This window comes from Bombus flavifrons, chromosome 2, assembly GCF_040668555.2.
Source record: "Bombus flavifrons isolate JBK064 chromosome 2, iyBomFlav1_principal, whole genome shotgun sequence".
Taxonomy (NCBI): domain Eukaryota; kingdom Metazoa; phylum Arthropoda; class Insecta; order Hymenoptera; family Apidae; genus Bombus; species Bombus flavifrons.
Window position 1 is genome coordinate 10,058,504 of NC_138443.1, and position 25,343 is coordinate 10,083,846.

The 25,343-nt window shown below is 38.4% G+C and overlaps 1 protein-coding gene across 10 annotated transcripts in view; it reads right to left on the reverse strand.

The window, feature by feature from the left end:
* kug (FAT atypical cadherin kugelei) overlaps positions 1–25,343 on the reverse strand; it is a 501,386-nt gene that overhangs the window by 96,905 nt on the left and 379,138 nt on the right. The window contains exon 1 of one of the 10 annotated variants that reach the window (XM_069132180.1): positions 22,126–22,387. The exons of the other annotated variants lie outside the window; for them this stretch is intronic. The gene's annotated coding sequence lies outside the window, so the exon portion shown is untranslated. Of the gene's footprint in view, positions 1–22,125; positions 22,388–25,343 lie in introns of those variants that run through there. 10 annotated transcript variants of the gene reach the window in all.

Here is a 25,343-nt window from a genome sequence, read left to right on the forward strand (position 1 = left end):
AAATAAAATTTGCATTGAATATTTAATATATTCTTACTATTTTAACTTATATTTATAACTATAAATATCAAAACAACTATCCGTTATAATTGTCAGCCGTTTTGTATTTGTAATGAAATATATTCTCCTACGGCGACCACTTTACCATAAACGTAAATCTCCATAAATGCATAAATATCCATACTCAAATCATAACTAATCAATTCAATACAATAAACTTCACAATATTATATACTCTCAAAAGTAACCATATATAAAGATACACAAGGCGAAGACGCAACGAGCAGACAAAAGAAGTTATTACCAGTTTGGTATCGTTTGGCAAGGATCGATAATGATCGAGGTCGGTTCCCCTTCGACGTAATTATTTCTTTCCTCAGTGATCTTTTCGCCGACCGAAACGCGCGGACGCGCGCGCGCGCGTGTCGAAGCAGCCTCGACTGATTTATCGCGCGAAATTGCACGGCTCCGTCCAAATTACAAACCGAAGCAGCGATTATCGCGCGCAGAATTTCCGGTTACGTAAGGAGCACCGATCTGGTGGTTTCCCTCCCTCCCTTCGAATCTCCCGCCCTCTTGCCTCGTACTGTTACGTGGCTTACGTAACTCCGTCTCTATGAATCGATAATGGCGTTACCTTAACTAGGTGCGCCTTAAGCAAACCTTAAACCGAGACTTTACAACGCAAAATTTTGTGGAGTATGAATCGAGCTCGGGACTTACGTGTGTCTTTATGTATCGAAGATCGATTTTGTTGTACGAGTACTGTGATGTGGTTGTGGTTACGGATTTGAGGAGATTGGATGCTGACAGGAATGAGTTTTATGCAAATGTACTACTAGACACTTACACAACCTTGAACATAAATATCTCAACAACGAAGGTTCGTTCTGGTAAATTGTAATAGGATTTTGTAACATTCTATGCGTGTTACAATTTGTATCTGGTGCTGTTCTAAAGTGATTTATACACATCTATGTTTTCTTTCATCTTATAAATGATTCAGTTTTGGATGACATCGTAGATCTATGGAACACGAGATTAGCGGTTGAGATATTTAATTTATCGCTTGATAATTTGAATTATAATTTCTTCACTTAGAAATATAAATATACGATTTTTAAAATTACTTTGTTTCATCTTTATTAAGAGTAAATTATATAATTTCTTTTCTGCAATAACTAAAACAACCTAAATGAAATTAATGTGTCTTTATTAACATTAATTTTATGATTATAGCAGATCGTAATTAAGGAATGATATAATTAATTGACTCGGGTTAATGTTCTGTATATTTCTAGATTCTGTTGGGTCGAATAATTCAATTTATCTAAACTTGAATCACTATAACAATGGAACTTACGCACTGTGAATAATATGAAATATCGAATTATGTATAATACGTGACGCAAATTGCAGTTCAAATGTAACAAATAGAAATTACGCTTCGAAACGCAAAGTCTGTTATATTTAGATTTCAATGGAACACAATGTTGTATATAAATATAAGTTCTTCGTTTGTCATGAAACCCTAAAATAATCAACCAGCCGGCCGACACAAAATATAATATATAAATATAAATATAAATTCTTCATCTGTCACGAAACTCTCAAATAATTAACCAGTCGACTGACACAAAATATTATAATTAAAATGATCGATCGGTACTGTCTTACTTTATAACACGCTTAATATTAGTATATATAAGTTTTCTCTCATTAACGACCGTTCGTATATTGTGAATGGACGAGTTGCTGATCGATGACCGGTAAATGTGAATGTGCTAGGTGTGTCCGATTATGGTATACGTTCTACGTATAGGTGAAAGTTTTACTTTCCTTTCCAAATTGTTCTCGGCTCCTTGGAAACCAATTTACCATGATTAAGAATTCCACTTTATGATAGCGTTACTAATAGGTAACAGTAACTAAGTACTTGCACTTGTTTCGTTTATTTTGCTTTCCGAGGGTAAAGAGATAAGAACGACATGATTCGAAATTTCGTATGAAAATTTTGAATGTTTGAAAATTTGAATATTGAAAAATTCGAATATCTGACAGTTCTGTATATAGTAGCGACGGTGGAAAACACTCAGCAGATTTTTGGCAGCTATACCTAGACGAATAGAATACGTCTTACTGTGAGCTTTATTTTATTCCTATGTACAACTACTCAACGTCGAAAAAGGTTCGTTATATCGTTACGATCCAGTCAACACCGGTGGCGCCGTCCAACAAAATTTCAAAGATGATTTACACGCTGCGTTATGCTTGTCGACTTAATTGCTCGTGAATCATTGCTGTGAGACGAATAAACATCGACACAGAGCAAACAAGAATATAAAATAACGGACTCACTGATGCGGCTCGCCTAATTGGTCGCGAGAGGGTGAATTATGTTTCTTTCGCCAGCCGTTATCGAGTCGACATTTCCCGTGCACGGTATTAAATAAGCGCAGCGGCTTTTGGCCCGTGTGAACATAATTTCCTGCATTTTCTTGTAAAAGTCGGATTAACGTAGGTATAGTATTGCGCGATATCGTGCCAAGTAGTGTGCTATATGACTATTGGAAGGAGTTGCCTATTCTCTATTCTCTAAAATTTATACGAGCAATTAAGGTACCAGAATTTGGAACAAGATAACAATGTAATTTCTGTACTATGTAAGTTACCATAATATGAAAGAATATTTCACGATACAAATATCTACTAACATCTTAAGTTAATTGTAATTGTTTGTTAAATTGTTAGTGGCAATAGTCACCTTACAGGATTGACTACAATACGAAAACGACATAAAAACGTGACCCAATCAAACCAAAATATAATTAGTCCATTTTTGTTGATTTTTTTATTTCTGCTGACTAAAAGTTGGTGACTAAAAAGAAGAAAAATAGTAGGAGAACAATAATTTTGATCAACAAGCTATCGTTTCCTCCTACACCAAACTTCCTTGATCTCTACGTTTACGTCTTGTCTTAGAGCGAATAGATCGTTCCAAAAATAATCATCGTAGCCCACGGGACATAATCTACGGGACGAATCGATCTCGTTGCGGAACGCGGTACGCGTGGAAACGTACACGTCGTCCATCAACACGAAATATTACCTCTAAAATCGACGTAATTCCGATAAGCCGAGTCCTGGCCGAACTCAATTTCCACCTCGAGGAAATCCATTTTGCCGTTGAAAGATGAACTTCCGAGGACATTCGTCGACTCGAACTTAGTACAATGTGACCGGAAGCAGGAAGAAGAAGAGAGGCGCAAAAAGCGGCGGTCGGAATCGTGGGGCGAGGAAAGGAAACGCGAACGACGAGAGTTCCGACGATGCATTGGCCGGTTTCTATCGCGACGTTGATGTCGTTGCCGCGCTTCCATCTAATTGGAGCGCTGACAAAAGGCCACCGGAAGCGGCGTTCGCCACTGATGACCGGGAACACGCGCGTGAGTGGCCGCCCATTCGAAGCTCGCGTTATCTCGCATTTTCGTTTATCTGAGATTACTTTTTCGACGAGGAGGAACGACGAGCTGGAGAGCGTGCTCGACGAGAGTAACGAGATAAAACGGGACAAAATCGTTGGCAATTCGGCCACCAGAAATAAGTTCCACGCTGATCGGGCAGAAATAAGCTAAGAAATCGAGAAAACCGTGAAATAGAAAGATAAGGGCGAAGGGATGGAGCCGAGGAATGAAGAGGAGGAAGATAAAGAGCGGATGAACACACGGAGATCTTTCGAGGAATGGAAGAAGAAAGGTGAAGAAAAGAGAGGAAACTATCTGGCAAAGGGAACAAAGAGTAACGGGCAGAGGAAAGATAAAAGTCGCGGACGTTAAATTGTTAAAAAGGAAGGAACGCGAGAGAATAAAAGGGAAACCGTAAGTATCGCTTAAAAATCGTGACCAATGCGCTCTTCAAAACGTTTCGTCCTTTCCTTAAACGGCCGCGTAAAGGGGGATAATTATTGTTAACGAGTTTAGCACGAAGAGAAGGTGGACGAGATTTCTTTTTTATTTCTTTTTTTCTTAAAGTAACTTGCCAGCAGTTAACGCCTTAGGGGGAAGGTGGAAGGATGTCGATTGTTCTTCGGCCGCGTTTAACTCGATTTCGTTGCTTCACGACGATCCACGAACGATGTGAGAGGGAAATAAAGAACGAGATTTTAGGTAGCGAGCCTTATTCTTTCGGGAAACTAAGAATCCCTTGATTCTAGCTCGAAGCGAAAACGGGGTCGTAATTTAAGATGGCTTTAAGAAGAAATACGTTCGACGATAGTTAAGACCCGACATCAGGAACGAGCTGCACGAGAGAAGGGGGCTCGATCTGTCAATTCGCGTCGAAAGATTCTCAGGAGCGTCGCTCACTTGTAGATCATCCGAAATCAATGAACCCTTAAAAGGCATTTGGCCTGAGAGAGCATGAGATAAAGAAGAAGCTCGAGAACACGTACAAAATCAATCGGGACGATTTATCCGTTTAAAGTGCCGATGCTTTTTATTTCTCTGGTGAACGATCCCCTGCTGTTTATACAAGATTACCAGCTGCGTATTTTTGCGAATAAATCTGTTGTCTTTGATTGTTCTTTTCTTTCCTTTAGAGGAAGAACTTCTTAAGAAAGGGACCATTGTTCGTTCCAAAGACTTAATTGGAAAAATAAAAAAATAAATCAAACTTGTTACTAGGAGAGGCTACCAAAGTTGTAACTGTTTGAGTTGTTAAACTCAACAACTGAGAATTTCCAATGGTATTGTAAGTTCAAGGAACTTTTTCCAATATCAAATACGAGTATGAATATAATGTTCTATAATAGTCAAATGACTGGAAGTAATCCATGCAGGAATACGATTTTCTAAACAAACATTAATAACATACTACTAACAAACTTCTCGTACCCTACAAAATTAACTTCCTGAAAAATAGAAACTTTACTCTCTACCTTAAGCGACTAAATAAATCACTCTTTACTTGACGCCATCACCGAAGCTATAAATCACACATGGTCCAACTTCCAACAAACGAACATCGAACACGCTTGCAATTCGCTGACGAAAGAATTTATCGATATCAAAGATTTTCCACGTTCTCTAAAAAATCCGAAAAAAGAAAAAAAAAAAAAGGAAAACCCAACAAACGCAAAATAATTCAATTTTTCGATCGACATGGAAACGAGAGGCATCGTTGAGCAGATTTCCCGTGGCAGCGATACGCGTCAGCCTGCGTATCTCTACTAGTCCAATTCCTGTTCCATCGTTGGAAAACTGCGGAAAGCAATCCGGGGTTGTTTCGTAGTCACGCGGCTTTTGATTATCGCGGAGTCTCGCGGTAACCCGGCCACCGGAAGCGCGTAAATCATCGTGACCGGTCCACTGCGGTCGAAAGCAAAAGCCGGCCGCAAAATGGCCCGGTGCCAGTGCTCGTGTAGATATGTTCCCGTACAACTTCTGTGGCCAGAATTCGGCACGATCCTGTATAGACCCGGCGAGCTCTCGATTATGCGAGTCTGACCACCATCTGGCGCTCCTTACCCTCCTATATTACGCGCTGAAGATTATGTCAGATTATGTCCAGCCGGTGGCAAGCTTGTACCGTGTGATCGAACCCAAGAAACGTCCTCGGTTTCTAAACCGGCGCTGACCTGTAGCAATAGAACGTTGAAATAGATGTGCACACCTAGGGACCTGGGGATTCTTTTCGAGAATAAAAATGGTGTTCTTGTAGAGAGCATTGGTTTCCTTCGGTTCGGCGTTTGATAGTGGTTTTGTAGAAGATTACATTTTTTTTAGGGGCTACGTACGGATAAGGGTAGTTTTGCAGAGAAATTGAATTTTCTCGTTTTTTACTGTGATTTTTAGCGCTTTGACACGTTTCGTGCAAGTCCTACGTGCCGTGTAAATTTTACGTACATTTTGTTAACGTCGTAGCTATGATAAAATCGTGTAAACTAGAAGCGGTACTTTCCGAGTGTGTTCATTTCCATCAGAATCGGTAATTAATGATCTTTATATATTTTTCATGACGTTAATAGAGTTTTTGATTTGAGAATTGTAGTAAAAAACTCTATATTTCAATAATAGTAAAACCTGAAATTTTTATGTACTGCTCATCCTCGTCTGTAGGATTCTATTCTCTTCATTAAGTAAACACTTTTTACCACAAGGGATCAATGAATTTTAATTAAGAGACCAGGACTTATTACTATTTTTCTACGATAATAGCTACGATACGACTGTTTCTAGACAAATAAAGTTTGACGTGTATTGATAACAAGCATTTGAATTATCTGGCCTAAAGCAAATGAATAATAAACTAATAATTACTTAACACCTGCATGCTTCGCACAACCCCTAGAGCTCATAAAACCTGTCTGGTGATCAACGTGACAACCTCTCGAATAAAAGTCTCTCACCATCCAGACGCGCATCATAAATTCTGTTCGCGGTAGTAAAAACGTAATAAACTATCCTCCGCACTCGTCTCGCAACCACTGAAAAATCTTCCAAGTTCAATGCATACGACGAATTGCTGAAAAAAACACATTATTCATGAAAACCGTCTGTCAAGCTCAGTTTCTTTTCGACGAGCCTAACATATAGGCTAGGTGAATTTTAATTTAAATAAAGTGCATTATCCCTATGTTAAAAATTTGTCCGCGTAACTCTGAGCATTACTGATCAATTTTACGACTTCAACTATAACGACCATTTTAATTAGGGGCAATGAAAAGCGTCAGTTCGTCATCGACAATCTATAGAGCCACAGTCTCCCTTCGATAAATAACTCTGAAAACTTCTTACGATATCGAACGTGAATACCAATCACTGCGAATGCATTTTTCTTCGTTATCATAGGTACAACTTCGTCGTTGGTAATTCAAAGAGGGTTAGGTTTCCTCTCTCTCCTTTTCATTCTCCTCTATGCTATCCTGGCATATTCTTTGGGAAGGAAGAAATCGAACGGCTTCGGCGTTGGACTTTTACGGCTGGTTGTAACGCGACGCGGGGCAGAGAGAGCAATTCGGTACCGCAGAGGCCGGCTCGATAAGGCAATTAAGCGAGAAACAATTGCAGAACCTCCGTAGGGGATTATACGGGCCGCATTTCCACCGGCCTCTAATGAACCGAGCGTGCATAAGTGTTTCTACAGCGTGGCGGCCGGAACACGCCCACCTAAACGCAACCCAGGTGTTTTAGGCTCGAGAGGAACGTTGACCGCACGCGTTTCGTGATCCATATGCGCACGATCGCGATCTATGGACGATCTGGCTTCGAAACAGTTCCAACGCTCTATGGCTCGGTGTTAATATTAGCCGCATGGGCTTGCGGGATTACGCGATGCATGCCGATCGGCTCTCATCCGGCCAAGAAGTTTCTTTGCGGTCAAGTTGATATATCGACTCAGAAGTGGAAATATACGAGTCGATTCGAGAAACCGGAATTGGCTATGGATGTTCTTTGAAGCTTGCCAGCGGCACGAGAAGTTTATTTGCCAAAGGGGATTGGTTTTAAATTGTAAATTCTATTACAGATCAAAGCTGTTCGTGACAGGTGTAGTCACTCCGATGTAGATGTTAGCAGGTAGATGTATTTAGTTTGACTGAGTTTTAAATTTGTGAAAATTTACGATATTTTATTGAGGTTGACGTAGTTGTTTAATAGGAGAACTTTACGTATTTTTATTATATTTACATATATAACAGAGCTTTAAATATATATACAAAATGTATGCATACTAATACAGCTTTATGTATGCATATAATAAATGTAAATAATGTACTAAACCATTTTATGTGCGAGACTCGTTAGTAATTTATTACCTAATTCAAGATATCGCAGAATCTACGCATTACCTATCCAACTAACACTTAAAATGCCGTTAAGCAGTTCATTCCAAACTTCATCTTCTTCTCCCGATCCGATACAAAGGCCTCTAGAACATAAACTCTCAAACTACCCATTTCTAGCTAATTCCCAAGCAGCCAAAGTTTTTAAAAGCGTGCAAGTTACTTTCGTGCCTCTGCCAATCGACTCAATTTTCGTTGCTACCTCTCTCGGCCGTTTCACCTTTATTTTCATTAACTACCGTGGCACATCCTCCTTGGGGCGTCGATCGACGGTTAAATCAGTCACTGCCTCGCCCTCTACTACCTGCGCTTCATCCATAATTAATAAACGATCCAATGTCGAAGGTGGTTGTCCGGCCAGTGTGGTTAAGGAAACCGATTCGCCGGAACAGGGACGAAGGCGAATAATGGCGGACGAAGGAACGGGAGCGCAACCGTGCACTCGCGAGTTGCACGCGATCCAGCGAGCTTATCGTTGTTGCACCGCGTACAAGCTTGGTTTCGAGTCAAGGAGGTCGAGAGAAGGAAAGTTTCTACTCGCGACGTAATGAACTTAATGGCTTAACGCAATAGGGTCGGCGCGAAGAATTCCTGGGAATCTCCCTATGCTAGATCCACGCTCGCAAATGCCTACTATTAGTTTCACCTTTGCCGTCTTCCGAGAATTACGAATCAATTTCATGCTCGTGCAATTGTAAAGAGGGATATTGCCTTCGTTCGGAAGCTTTCGTTCCTTTCCCGCGTCCACAGGCCGCAATTGCCGCGAACAACCATTGACCTTTGCGGTTGAAGAACGCTTAATTTGGTACCGCGTCGATTTCTTGTGTTCCATGGTGACAGAATGACATTTACACGGTGGCATTTTATTTGATATTTAGTAATAAATAGTAAATTTTGCTAATAATAAATAAAATAATTTTAAATATTATTTTTAATTATCTAATATCAAATAGCGTTCGAATACCAATCAATTACGAAAAGTAAGCAAAATTGTATTCTTCAAATTTTTTGAACAACTACTACAATTAAAGCGTTCATTGATCAGACATCCAACTTAAAAAGAAAAGAATATAATTCGTAATGAACGTGCAATATGCAGAATTTTAAATTACTCCGGAGATACGAATGAACTGAACTGTAATGAAATCACTAGTCACACCCCCGCAACGTGTTAAGCAGAGATTAAGGAGAAGCTTACCTTTCACGGAATCGAATGATCTTTTAGAATCCGCGCTGCTCTTCGTATAAATTACAAAACACGAAGACAAACGAAGACGTTAAATTGCACTAACCATAACATATGCATAAGATCAAAGATACATCAAACGATGCTGCTAGAACTCGAACGTTTATTTCAATTAAACGATAATTTATTGCCGCGGATTAACATATACATTGAACTGTAACTCGCGTTATACTCACGAAGCGAACGAAATTTATCACCGATACATATGTTAGAGCTATCATTAACAATCATAATAAATAAGGATCACGATAAATAGAAGCAGAAGCACAATCCAGATGAATCGCATTAATATCGATACGAGTTACTAAAATAGACTATGTTGTATTAAGTTCTTTTATCTCGAGGCATAAGTGATTAAGTAGTGAAATTTATCGACGCGTAATTAATATTGAAAGTTTCACGAGACAGATAAATCTCAATGGATCATAATATTGCCAGTGATATGAATAACGACGAGAATGTTAACGATATTCGATGACAAAGAAGATATTTCAGTGTGAAATTCATTAACTCTGGGGCGAAAGATAGATTCATGCGGAATCTAATAGACCGCGTTATTCCATAAATTCCAACCATCTTGGGGAAATGTCGGAAATTACAGGAGACATTCCAAAAAGTCCAGATCTTCGAACGCCACCGTGCGTACTGGAATTTCTTCGTGCCAACTTATTTACCACGTTCCATTGAGCTTCTTAATTGGTCGTTGCTAGATAGCTCGCGTTTCCTTTACGGGGTACATTCTATCCCTATAATCATGCTGAGGGATACGTGCCTTCGTCGACGTTACCAGCGAAAAGGAACATCTAGAAAGCATCGAAAAAATTCACGATCTCTCCGCAAACTGTTATATCCAGGATGTTGCTTGTTTCGAAAAGAAAAGCGAAAAGTATTCTCTTTATCTCTTACACAGTTTAAGTATATTATTTCTCTTTGCTCATTTTTTGCGAAAATTTTGAAATATTACAAATATTAATTTCAGAATTGCCTCAAAGTTTAATTAAAGTATATTCGATGGATGAGTCTCGAGATATTGGTTTAAGTTATAACTTTCGCTTCTCCCGCATTTCTCAGACTATTAAATAAATTAAAAAGCTTGACAAAGGGGATCGTTCAACTTGCGAACCCCGCAACGCTAAATTAGCAATAGATCACGTTATTCTGCAACGTAAAAGAAATTCTTCCTGCAGACAACAATCCAACGTAAAATTTCCAACGTAATTTATCTAATAAATAATTTTGTATCTACAGTATACTAATATACTGCATCATTTTTATTTTAAACATCTTCATTTCATAACAATTACAATCTTTCTTTTCTACAAGACCTACTTTACGGAAGCGTTTCTATTGAAAAACATCGTCAATTTCCAATAAGAGACACGAGGAAAAGATGTCTAAAAATAACATCGCTAAAAACTTGCCAAAAAAGGATGAACGAGATCGTCAAATAAAACGTCACCCACTCTGCTCGCAAATGCGTCTTATTTATCCGATTACAAACTTCAGCCAGATCGTATAACGAAAGCTCAATGCACGAATATCGGGTTCGTTCGAAACTCCCTGTTACCTGGCTGTCCTCCCTCTCTTGTTTTCAAGCCGGATTTCAGTTTCCAACTGCATGCTTAGCTATCGGATTCCTTTCGTTTCGTTTTCTACCAGTGTACACGCATTTCGACTTCGGATTCGAACCGAAGCAATGCTTCGAGCGAGCAAGAACGGTCAGTTCTCCGATATTCGAACAACAGATCGTCCTCGTTAATTATCCGACTAAAGTTTCCTTCGGCAAATTATGCATTGATCCACACGGACACCTAATTCTATGATTCCTCCTCGAGTCGATTCTGCTTCCGTGGTATACTTAGAGGAATCGATGTAGTAACGTCGTAAGTGGGAATTTGTGAGGTGACGATCTAGATTAAACGTATCGTATAGAATCTCTGGCTACAAAAGTTTATTGTTAAACCTAGAATATTTTATAAAAACTGCAGGATATTTAGCCTATATTAATTTTTAGTCGATAAAAACTACTTTATTAGTAACGTAGTTGTTCAAAATTAATTAAAAGAGACTCTATGAGCTTGCTAGAGAAAAATTGAAGATTTTGATAAAAGTTGTGGTTAATTGGAACACAGAGGAATTTTATTTGCAACTGTCGATCGCCCAATTGTAACGTGAAACTTTTATGGACGAAATCGATTAAATCAATGAGAAACTTTGCCAAAAATACGATATGGCATCAAAGAATGACAAATGTCAGTGTAAGAACCTTCATGCTCTTTGATTAAATATGCGTGTTTCAAATTTTACTTTTCTAGAGCAGCGAATTTTTATATCCCAAAAAATATCTTAACCTGAACACTTGTTTGAAGTCCAACATATTTTAACGTTAGCTCCTGGCCGATTTTCGACCTGATTGTGTCTCTTCCTCCAATTATAGAGCTCCGTGAAGGTACACGTAGGACGTACAATGGTCGTTCGATCACCAGCCATGGAAAGACAATGGGTATAGAAATTCGTTGCTAGCTCGCAGTTAAGACTGTCATGCGCGCTGTTGGACCCGCAGTTCTCACGACTACTCGAGAGATTGATGACATACGATCAATTGGCATACATCTTCCATGACAATTGCGACACATCCCAATGAAGCGAACCTGCTCGATGACCCCGTAACGATCGTTCGAATCAATGAGAAACGAAAAGTCTGACGGTGTTTGGTGTGTTCGGAGTGACGGACATCAAGATATTATTATAGAATTGAATTGAATATACATGTGTGTGTATGGGGTGATGAATTGTATCGAAGATAGTTTTATTCGGTGGTCTTCGTTAGGCTTATTTGAATCGATCGTAAGGTGAGATTTAGTAAAAATTAGACGTGCACAGAGGATGCATTATTCATTGGACGAGGCTTATCGCGACCACGGGGGCTTATCGCATATTCAACGTCGAATATCTGTGCTGGATTAATATGGATGACTCGCAGGGAAATGCGAAATATTACATAGAACGTAAAAAGTTAACGTGCGGAAAATGTCGTGAGAAATCGTGAAAGATTGGAATATATATGCGTGGTTTTATTCGTTTAAAAATATTATATCTTTTGTGCAAGATTAAATAGATTTTATTTATGCGTTAAAAAATCGAATAAAAATCCCTACTTTGAGACATGGTTCAGATACCATTCACGATATCTTCTGTTACATAATCCAGAGGAAACACATATTCCATGCACTACTTAGTACGTACCACCTTATAGCAATAAGTAACTAAAATTAGAATATGAATTCAAGTGAATTACAGGTTTAGAAATTATGATAATTATTAATGATATTACTATGCTTCAGTTATGGGCAAAGGAGCTGGTTTTGTTAGTCATTGGCTGCTCTAGGTTTCAAGTACACGTGTCCAAATATGTTCTGAGAATATCTCATACTTACTCACTTACAAACCACGTAATATAAGCCACGTGATCGAAGAGACGCCAAATCTCTGCGGGACAGAGACGCATACGAATTAACCCGATTACGTGAATATTCGTAACTCGTAACGTTCGACGAATTAGGAAAGCTCGGTCGTTCCGAATTCCACGGGTCACGATGTTATTGGAGTGCCACGAGGACTCGCGATAATAGTGGAAACGCAACGGTGGCACGTGAGAGGAAAGAGGAGGCGGAGCGAGTTCGTTTGCGGTCTCCCGGGCGCAGTAAACATCAAACGCTGTAATGAAATTAGGTAGGCCCTTTGCTGGCGGTTGCTCATGTGCGAACGCGTAATATCATTTCCTTGCCTCGAAACTATGGCGGTTCGTTTCCGCAAGAAGCAACAACCCCGTTCAAGGAATTTCTTATCCCGACCAGAACTGATTCCGCTTTTTCTTCTCTTTGTTCAAGAGAAGAATGCAAGGATCGGTCTCGAGTGCTGGAACAAAGTGGGAATCGAGAGTCTTTTTGCTGAAATGGTTCTTTAAGCAATTAAGTTGTTCGGTCGATTCTATTGTCTTAGATTTAAGAGATGGAGAGGATGCCGTGTAGTTTTATTGGCTTCCTGGACGTTAATTATCGCTGTTTGTTAGATGGAGTGTATATTATGTTATTAATAGTGATTGAATTTTCTTCTAAGCCGCTAAAGATTGCTGGTTAGTCAACTATTATATTTTCTAATAATAGTCGATGAGAAGAAATTTCCAGTTTTGAGTTTCGGCAACTTGTGAAATATAACCTGAAATTAGATTCAACCGCAGTCTAAACTCGGATACTAACCCAAACTTCATATAAGCTTGCCAAAATCTAACCGAAAGTGAAGATTTACTTACCCATAAGCTCAATGCTGTAATTTACTCTACTTTTCTGTAATGTATACTTCTATGTATAATGAGTGCAGTATAACATTTGAAAAACTATAATACCGGTAATTTTCTAAACTAAAATTTATATCTTTGATTATTACTCGTTGAGTAGACAATATTAAAAAGTATAGAAGTGGGTCAGAGGAAATGTCAGTTATGCTCGAAGATTCCGTGGCGGCAGTAGCTTTTAAGGTAATTTTGGTAGTTATTAATTAAACTCTTGTACAATTGATCAACATCCAAATATCGGTATGTCTCTGAAGCTTCCTAGGTAAACCTAGGACTGCCCTAATCAAGCAGACCCGTACTTCAGGCATGTGATGCTGGGACAAAGGATCTGTGTCAGTAACCCTCACACGTTGAGAGCTTCTCGGTAAATCAATTCCTGGCTATTGATTCCTACATTGCAGATGCTTTATTCAATGTCGAATGCTTAGCACGTTAGATCGCCAGGTGGCCTGATTGATAAACTTATTAACAGATTCAAGGGAAACGATTCTTCATTCTTCTATAAAACCTTAAACATTGTCAATCCATTAGAAACCTACTTTCTAGCCAATCTCTAAACAATATAGAAAAATCTTGTTATTTGAAACTTGAAGTCCGAATTTTTCTAAATTCAATCAAATCATCGAAGATGTTTATGTTACCAGAAATTATTATTTTTTAGTTTTGAATCTTTCTAACTTCGGTCAAAGTATCAACTGACTATTAATACAAAAAATAAAAGAAAATAAAACGAAACCAACTGGTAATTACTGATAATTTTGTGATCTCATGATCAGGAATTACTACCTTCCAGTTCTCAAATCAATGTAAAAGGATAATCCCACTTTCGAAAGTCATTAAAACAAAAAATCGTTCAACCGTAATACCAATTCGAATCCTTCATTTATCCCGTCATTAAAATTCAGGAGTTGCCAGTCCCCTTTCGCTAGTTGGCAAATCAAAATGGTGGCCACTTATGGGTACTTGGGCAAACAAGAATCGATGAAAACCCCATCGACAGCAAGTGCAGGAAATACCACTGTTATAAGCCATAGGCGAATTCTTTTCTCTGTGATTGCATTACGCAACTATGAAAGCCAGAACCCTCTAATATTAACGACAAAAAACTGGAATGGGTGAATGGGCCTCTTTTGTATTCGATTCCCCCATGACGTCGTTACAAAGTACGATTCGTACGGGGAACCGAGGTAAATATGGGCACAGATACAGTTTCCTTCTCGCATACCTGCAATTGAAAAGGAGAATTGTTCCATAGTGGTGAGTCTGAATGCCTCGATTAAATGTCGGGAATAATGCACATTTTTCTTCTTGCTTTCTCTTCTCCCTTTTTAGCGGTTTTTTTTTTGTCGATAGAGACGAACGAAAAATTGTAGCATTGCGGTACGAAACGAAATCGAAACCTTTCCACATACAATGCCAATCCTATGGTCTTGTGTAGGAAAATACGAATCGTAAAACGTTCTTGTTATTACAGCTAAACGTCACGTTACGCGGTACGTTTAGAATGGACTATTTTCCTATTATGTGTTGCTACGTTAATTAGAAACGATTGTTCGAGGAATTATAGAAGAACGAAAGGTTTTTAAATTGTTCGTGTAGTTAGACACGATGAAATCACGTCTCTTGAGACGAGCTATTTCATTGGTCGAGTGCAGAACACGAGTACAGAGATTGGAGATGTTCATTCTGGCTAAGGGTTTTCTAGTGTACAAATGAATAATCGCAAAGTACGTAATTGTACAATTGATGTATAAGTATATAGAATGTAAGAACGATAAAAAAATTTATCAATGAAATCTAACGAAAATGGAATAATATTTTGGAGACGAGTTTGCTGAAACATATTGCAAACTATAGAAGCAAGATCGATTAAACGAACTTGTAACACAAGCCAAGTGTCATTAGCGCAAAGCTCCGTTCGCAGTAGTACATTTTTACAAGTCAGCTTTTAATTGCTTGGTAAACTGCTTTGATAAATTTAGACTATTTCAAATACGAAATGTCGTATTTATTCCGATTATCGTATCTGTATCTCCTAATAAACACTCAGTATACATCAAACATTAAACAAATCTCCATCGTATCCGATTTATAAAACGACAATGAAACATGTTCTTGCAAACTTGGGTCGCGCATCATCTTACACAAAGGATGACCTAATAAATCACATGTTTACACATCGTCAGGCATTATCAATCTAACGGTACGAAGTAGAAGATTTTTCATCGAAGGATAACGGTAATCAAGCAGTCGTCGGCACCGTGGACGATCACTTCGATTCCCAAGGTCAAACGTCATCGCGTCCAAACGAGAAACAGAGACACTCTCGTTGCTTATCGATGGTTTAACAAACAGAAACACTGAGAGGAAATCTCGTGGATTTCGATTATTCCGATTCTGACTTTAAAAACCACGAGGATCAATCGGAGACGCTTACGGTACGCAACTCGAACGCCGCCACCGGAAACACAGTCTATAAGGAAGTCTTCGGTACACGTCGCGTCTCAATTACGCGGCCCGTTTCGTCTTGATCCTATTGCGGACTCGCGTGTGTAAACGCTTCTTCCCTCGTCCATCCCTCGATGTTCCACGCGATCGAACACCGACTATTATTTACTGTCCATATAGTTGCGTGCTTCCACGTGAACGGAGCAATTTTTCTTCATTAGGAACGATAAGAACCGCTGACCGAACTTGATCTCGTTTGCATTTATCGACTTCCGCCGCGTGACTTGCTCGCGTATCGTCCGGGTCGTTGCGTTTCTCGATCAATTACGACACGCGTATCCTGTGGGAAGAGCAATCGAAAGCCGGACAACCGTAGCCTGGCAAAAAAAAGACTCGATCCCGGTTCGTTTCTTGCACCGTTTCGAATTTATCAGATTCTGCTAAATCACATAGGGCCAAGACTGTTTTTAACTCCGCTACGGTCTTCGAATCTTTGTGCTCCGATGAACGAAAGGAATTTTTGTTTCTTAAGAAAATCTGTAGTTATAAAATTGACTGAATTTATATTTTCGAATTATACATATCGCGGTACAAAATTCCGAAACGCTGAAAAATTTAACGATTTGTGAATCAATCAAATAAATATATATTTCCACTTTTATATATCTCGTATCGATAATAAAGTAATTCGAATGGTAGTAAAGGAATCATGATATAAGGGGAACTTTATAGATCGACCTTCCTAGAAACAAGGAAACGAAAGATATCGTGTGATGTACCGCATAAAATAGATTATAAGGAAAATGTATTCTGATAGAGGCGTTTCTCTGTGCTGTCCGTCAATATAAGAAAAGCGGAATTCGCGTATGGATGTTCGGTTGATTACAATTGATCGCAACTACGTTTCTTTGAAAATGCGATTCTGTTCTTTGTACGATGCCTCGGTCCATCTCCATTATACTTTTGATATTTTCTGCAGCACGAGTCAAAAATACTTACTCGATAACGAAAGCATGAAACTTTGAGTCTAAAAAAGAGAAAAAATTATTTGTAAAACGTAACAGAAGTTTTCGAAACTCAAACGACAATTACAAATAACTCTTTTTCTCTATTCACGTGGATCAATGAAGTTCCGGTTCAGCAGAACTCCACTCGTAGTAAACAATGGCGCTCAAGTATATAACACACGCTCAAAGAGCCCATCTTAACTCTAACCCAACTTTTGCGAACGCTTTTTATCACTCACGAGCGTCACTGTACCCTTCAAAACCCACTGAGAAACCACTTAATTGGCTGATGGTAAAAGCCAAGTCGTGACCTCGATTTCCATTAGTTCGACTCGATAAACCCTCTCATGTTTAACCAGCGATTTTATTGTCCTCTGTTGATCCGAAATTTTAGTTAATTATCATTTGCTCGAAACACACGACGACGCGAGATAGATAGATAGATAGACGGATAGATAGATAGATAGATAGATATAGAGAGAGAGAACAGACAGAAGGCAAATTTGAATTTGTGACGCGCCTAGGTTTAAGATACCTATTGCAATAATTTTCAGACGTCCACGTGAACTAAAAATCGCGTGGATGATCGCTAAATATCTAGAGACATCAATCCGTAGGAAAAACTATTAAACGATCTAACTCCACGTCGAATTATTAGCAAATGCTCGAGGAAACAGGAATATGATCTAAACTTGTGAATATTTCCTAGCTAAAATTGTAAAGAGTGTTGTTACATGGACGCATTCTACAGTGGTGCATTTTCTGTTGGAAGAATTTTAGGATGATGATGGTTCGCGTTTAATTAAATTGTTTTAATTAATTCAACGTTTAATTAAAAACGTATTAGCCCAGTTTGTGTGTGTGCATTTCCTCTGGTAGATCGGGCGATGTATCTTGACGAAAACACGTTAAATAAGCATTCATATATGACGCTATAAATATATATGTAGTCTATTTAAGATGAAAGTATTACGATGTTCGTAACAAATGTGCTATCTTGAGGATGTGTGTCATATCTTGGTATTACAGACTTTTTAGCGAAAGAAAGATGTATTAGGATTTTATTAAGGGTTTGTATGTAAATAAACATATTTTCCTAAAAGCAAGGAAGCTCTTAAGAATGTTATAAAAAAGATAGAATTTTATAACGATGATATAATCTGGAAAAAATGTGTCAAATTACTTCAGGCACGCTTAAATTGTACATAAAGCAGAACTTTTACGTTGGAAACCATCAAACCTGCTCTTCGCTGCTTGTTACGAAACTGTTCTCGATCCATACTCTACATTTACCACGGTCAATGTGTTTACACGAAATATCCACCCTGAAATTTTCGGTACTGAAGTCCAGACTTTCAATTATCGCTTTTATTCCTAAGTGAAATATACAATTTTAAGATCGATTTTACTAAAATTTATGCATCGAGTTACATTCTCGCGAGATGATAAAATTTAACGATTGATAATCATTAAATTACATTTTCGAAGAAAAGTAGCAGAACACATATACAGAGGCAGTGTGCCCGTGTGAAAAAATAATTACATTAAGGCCTTGTCCATCGTAAACCTCGATCTCGCTAAGTCGTAATTACATACATAAAAACGTCCAGCACGAGATAAACTACAACCCGCTATTATTTTAATTTTCGGATTAAACGAAATTGTATCTCGGTGTGCGTGGTATCACGAAACGTCGTGGCTTGTGAATGCACGGAACACGTTATACTATAACAGGCACGAAGAAAGAATAAGAGCGAAACGAAAAAAATCCTTAATTTGCGGTACCGTATTAATGTTTCCAGTTTCATAGAACGAAAACTCTCGATGGTTTATCTACTCTCGCAAACGAAAAATTTCGCTCAAATCTTTGTCCTAAAAATATCTCGTTGCTGTTGACAAGAATATTACTAATCTGATTCAAAAGTTTTGTACCTACTTAAATACATTTCGTAATTTTTATCGATTAAACAATATTGTAAAACGCATGAGTATTGTATTGTAAAACATTGTAACTTTTATTCCTGTGCTAGGGAAGCTTAATCCTTATTTTCACGACGGAGTGTAATCTTAAACCTTAAACAGAATACACTGTTTTTCTAACGAACCACAGCTTAGCGGATTCAGACTCGAAACCCTTAGAGTCCTTAGACTCTAAGGATTTCCAAGCTCTCCAAGAGATACCAACTAAGGTTAATACTTAACGAAAGATCTTCTTTAGCCAGGCCAATTCTAGCAAACGAAATTTCTAAATTGTTAAACTAAATCTGTTACAAATGTATCGTCATCGTTCAAGCCTAACCATGATCCACATATTATAATAATAAAATTACTAGAAATGACAGAAAAGAAAAGCCTACCGCGTAATGCGTAAAATTTGATTGAAATTTGCCGCAAAGGGCGCATTGGTTCTTCCACGCTATTTGTTTTATCGTGTAGGATCACTTTCTCCCTCTATTCAGCGAACAATATGGTAATCCTGGATCCGTGCTCGATACCCTAAGAGTATCCTTTATTTCTGTATGGTTCTACCTCGTTTCTACCCAGGTATCGCGTTTCGAGGATCTGCCAAAGTATATAAGTAGTTTCGGAAGTAGTTATCGGAGATACTGCAGAAAATTATAGATTTGCCGATAGTTGCGGGCCTCCAGAGCATGCTCCGTATACGCCCATCGTCGGAGGGAATCGTGCTTTACATACGAACGCAACAATTCTTTTTGCAATTTCTCCTCTTCTTTTTTCCGTTTCCCGCACATATGAGACGATGTATTGGATTCACGTAGTAGGCAACCCTGTTGAAGGCGCGTTTAGCTTGCCGCTAACGGCGCTTTTTCGTGCCAATCTTCCCTCCATTTGGTCACATTGCTGCGAATTAACGAGGCTTTCGAATGCAAACTAGTTTCGAGGAAAGCAGCTAAGGTTTCGCTTCGAAAGGATCAATTTCGTTCTTTCCTATTCTTTCCTCTATATTTATTGCTCTTCGTGAATAGGATTGGTCCTGGATTTAGAAAATTGCAAAATATATTGAGATAACGAGAATAGCTGCCCGATTTATCAAGCTTTTTATATAAGATGAATTACGAAGGGTTCTAAGAAATAACGGTGTTTCTGGCAAATGTTCCGATTTCAAAGCTTTACACCATTAACAAAAACCGTAATACAAATAGGATACTTTTTAAAACAACGTTGAGTAAGGTTTATCGTTAGTGAGCAATGAAAGGACAACAAAATATATATTAATTTTAATCTGAATAACAAATGACGGAATAATAGAAATTTCATTCACCTTTCTTCCATTTATCGGGTTTCCTCCTGACGGAAAGTATTGGAAGAAGATGAATGTATATAATGTCATATTTTGAACATAAAAACGCACGTTGAAACGAAGAATTACAAGAATTCTTTTAACACTGTTTATGCAAATATATATATACATATGGAAAATCTAATAATTTTGACTGTATCTTTCCAATTATAAATGGAAAATGCTCCATGTTTTACTTCAAAAGGAACAGGTCATAATTAACAAGCCGTTAAATGGGAAAAAGAACATTTCTATAGAAACGCCCTTTTTACGTTTCTCGTATCCAATTATTGCGATAAGAGGTTGGTAGTTTATTGACATATACAATATCAAGACTGTAAATTCTAAACGTACAACAAAACGAGGAAGGACATTTTTTAAGGAACGCCCATATTCCTAAAAATCCATGAATTCTAGATTTTTAACTTTATATGTAGCATTTAACGTTTCAATATTTGTTCTTTGCGAGGTTAGATGTTATAAAATGATTCTTAATTGTATGTTAATAATATTAGATGCGAAATGGAAAATGATATCATACTGAATTAATAAATGAAAGGTAAAAAAGGGTGGATGGAAGTGCATGCGATATACCCTACACGCCGTGTTCGTAATCTGATAACAACCAACATCACATTTACCATTAACGGAGCGGTATGTTATACGTATATGTTGAAACTAATTGCCGTACAACTACTTAGAGTGATAAAAAGATGAAATGGTCAGATACATTTATGCAAACACGACTAGTAGCGTATTAACCACTTTCTTCAATTCATCTTGTAATATTTTAAATATAATCTCTATTTCTACCCGTATAACACAACCCGCTATTTTATATTCTAATTCATTTATTGATACGTACAATTAACACTTATTAATAAATATCAAACATCAAATATCAGTATTAAATATATTAAGATATATTATTAAATAATAAATATCATATACATAGAAATAACTTCAAACAAAAATAAATGCAAATAGAGTTTAAAGTATTTGTAGCGTGGATCGACTTTCTTACAATTTCTTTGAAATTTTGATGATACGTTATCTACTATATTATTCATACACTATTCAATTTTTAGAGAGCCTAACTTTATCGAAATGGGATATATTCACCTTCAAAGTTGAAAGTTTTAACACGTAATTAAATAGTTTAAATGCTTCGGTATTAAAAAAATTACCAAAAAGTATAAATGACAGGGTGCTAATATCTTTTGGAAATAAATAAAATAAAAAATGAACGGGGATAGTAGATAGCATTTCATAATTAGTATTAAGAAAATTAATCAAAGTAAAAATTTACAATATGAACATTTCACATAATTATCTCTTACCAAATTTCACATCGACCCAAACTACAACAACATTTACTTCGTCTCTCTCTCTGTGTCTCTCTCTCTCTCTCTCTCTCTCACTCTCACACACACACACACGCAACAAACATACACATACACATACACGTTTTAAAAACGTTCGTCGTAAACTCTGCTGAAAACGACGATTGTCGAAAGCGGCGGACAAAGTGCGCGCTCGAAATTACAAAGGAATCCGGCGGCGCCATGAGAAACGTAGGCTCTGCCGCGAAATTGCCCTATAATTTCTGTCCTTTCGAACGCGCCTCCGCGAGGAAACGCAATCCGGCATTCCGATGTTTCGCAATCGCGTTTTTTCGTTTCGTTCACGTGCAGTCTCTATCTCGTTCACGTGATACGCGATTAAATTTACGTATAAGTCGTTGTTTGCTGCGGAATCGAAGGGAGGAAAAACCAAACAAAGAGAGAGAACACGAAAAATTCTATACTTAATTATAAGTAAACACAGGAAACACGAGGTTAGTTAATTAAACTAAAGTTGATACGAGTATTTTGCAAGCAATCGCGTGACTCTTATTACGAACGATTATCCAAAAAGAAAAAAAATCACCTGGTTTCCAACGTGGAGATCTCCGTGGTCACGAACAGAGGAATATTTCGTGTTTTTGTTGTTCCTGTTGATAACGTCGATTGGTTTCTTCTAATTAGCGAAAACCGATCGACAGTGTTCGATTTATAAAACAGGAAATAAAGAGCAATGATCCTCGAATGGATGGAAATACGATGTTCGTCGGGACGCGTAACGAATCGCACTGGCAGGCAAGTTTACGATCGGCGCCTTGTCGACTCTTTCCGATTAATTCGAACGCAACACGTTGCTACAGTTTGTGTTTCTGCTACGACACAACGCCCTTTAATAGGACGCGAAGCAATTACGTATGTATTTGTATCGGGCAACGATCCTTGTGGTTGAACGGTGTGTTTGTTTTTACTTTGATTCGAAACGGTATTTATAATTTTACGTTGTACGAGATACGTGTTTTATGGTTGTGCCCGAGTCTCCTATTTTGGAATCATATCTTGTGATTTATGACATAAACGTATCTTTATTGGTTTCCTTGTTCCGTGTTTTATTTTAAACGTTTCGTCAACTTTGTTTTACGATTCTACGAAATATGGAAATATCGTCGTGGCGAAGAAACTTCACAAACTTTCCGCGTTGCAAGTTTCTTGAACTGAGAACGTTATCTCAAAAATAGCGGCTGCCACACAAAGTCGAAATTTCATTCGGTCACACACGTACGATCACATCTCGAAATACATATAAACATCAAGATTAGTAAAACATGTAAGAAGCGATCGATTCTCAAAAATGAACTACAAAATTAGTCCTCGAGTTAGATTTAATTCTTGATAAGAAATAAATAGAACGTAGAAAAGTATTTCTGTTTTGTTGTCCTTTATTGTATCGGAATGAACAAATTGAAAATTCAAAGGAGTAAGTTCAAAGCGTGCGAGAGAACACTCGAGCAGCGAGACGTTTTCTGTACCAATGCACTTACGAGAACCTACTCCAAAAGTGAAGAAGTGCTTTTAAAGATTCAGGCCTCGTCGTCAGGGTAGCCGATTTGTCGAGAATCTACCTTATGCGCATCAAAGTACATCATTCACGCTTGGCAAAATAATTTAGAAGGTTTATCTGAATAAAAAAATACGATGAAAGATAAACTAACGATTTCGAAGCTGAAGATAGAACTGTTTTAAAATAAAATTTCTTTCAACTGAATTAAAGATAGACCACGTGTAGACAGACGTACTACTAATGCAGATCAATTCCATATCTTGTTATTTTTTATTGTCTTTCATTAGATATTTTACCTGTATTAAATCAAAGTGGCTGTTACGTTAATTTCTTAATTTCTATGATTCGAATACTCAGACCTTAACGTTAACAGGCTTCTACATAGATGCGCTATCGCATTATTACTAATTTCTCACTATATTATAAAAATACTAATTCTTCCATACTGATAATAATAAAAATTTTACGCTTTAAAGTCGTGAACGTAAAGACTTCTCATTCCAATCACCGGATTCTGACAAAAAGAAATATCTCAAAAACCGAGCCAACGCAAAATACTCTTATACAACAATACTCGACCCTTGCACCCAAACAAGAGCACCCGAGGCCACCCATCGATCAAACGACAGGAGACTTCCGCGCCAGGTGGAAATCTGGAGAAACCCTTGTTTCGCATCGGCGGATCTAGAAAAGCGGGAGCACGCAGCGAACGCGAGACTTTCCAGTCCATTTGTTCGACGCCGGCTGGTCAACGGTGCGCAAAATGGCGTCGGGGAGGCACGCAGTCAGTCCCGAGATTAAAAGTCAATCCTTTCAAGTGGCGAAGCTATTGTCCGAAGTTGCGTTCATCGACAGTCGAAGCAGTCTTTTTCGCCTCTCTGGCCGATCACAGGCCGCGGGCCTTCGAACGCGCGACAATACCGATAAACGACGTGGAGAGTCGAACCGTGCGAACAAACTGTCAACGTCTGTCTATCCCGTAGGATAGTCCCGCGGCCAGAGAGCTAGAGAGAAGGATGATCCCCCTTTGTGGCCGTGTTCGGCGTGACCAACGCTTGGAAACCGTTTGGTTGACGGTCGATCGATAGCGGACACGTCGATCGTCGTTATCTGCGCGTGGAATCGATTTCGAAGGCGGATTAGAAAGCGGCAACTGGGCGGAACGCGTCGAGAAGTCAGGGACAATAATGGTAATAATAAATCGCCGGTAGGAAGGACATCGGTCATGTAATTTCTGTGATTTTTACGACGAATTCGCGTCATGCTACAATCTTCTCGTTGACCTCGCTGTAGTCGCGAATTATTGAACGGCTTCGTTCGTTAGCGTGTGCTTCACGTGTTACCGTGTTAACGGCTACGACGATAAAACGGCTAGTTACCAGTCAACGGCTCTGCTAACAACCAAGTCGATGTTTAATTTGTAGAAAGAGTCCGCGAGATGGATTCAGTAGATGGGAAAATGGAGTAGGATCGTACGAATGACGATATTCGCCTGATTGCCTCCGACATTTAGGTATATTATATAGAGCGGTCCTTTCTCCTTGGGTCTTGTTATCTCGATAGATACCGGCGATATCTTTGCGTGTTTTCGACTAAGCGAAACATTTTAATCGGTCCGAAGCAAATTGGATGTGACTAATATAGGTACTTTTCTCGAGCAAGCAATTTATATTATCGTTGACAGAGAACTGATAGGAACATTGAAGGCTGTATTTTATTAGATATTGTTACAAGAGTAGAGCCAACTACACGTTCGATTATTATACGTTAAATCAATTAAAATTTCGCTCGAGTCATCAACGATCTAGTTTGCCTAACAACAATTAATATTCATCTCATTAAAAACTGTCCACTGTCTAAAAAAACGCTCCAAAACCTATCCAATCTCCTCTCCATCTAAACAACCTCACAGAATAAATTAATATCCTTTTGATAATGTAGTCGATCCAGTAGCCATCTATAGACATGCAGACCCCGAGATCCGCTTAACAAGTTTTATCGCTTCATCGGTTCGAAAGTAAACAGGACAACCAAAAATCCGAAACAGGGCAAAAAAAGACAAGAAAAAAGAACGAAGAGAAGGTACAAAGTATAAATCGAACCAAAGTCGGCCGAATTAATTGCAGCGAAAGCGTTCGATTGGCTGACTGGCTCGAGGTTTAATTGATTCGTCGGTGTACGGCCGAATTTACAACGCCGTACAAGGAAGAGACACGCGAACGTACGATAGTTCCGACGACTACCTC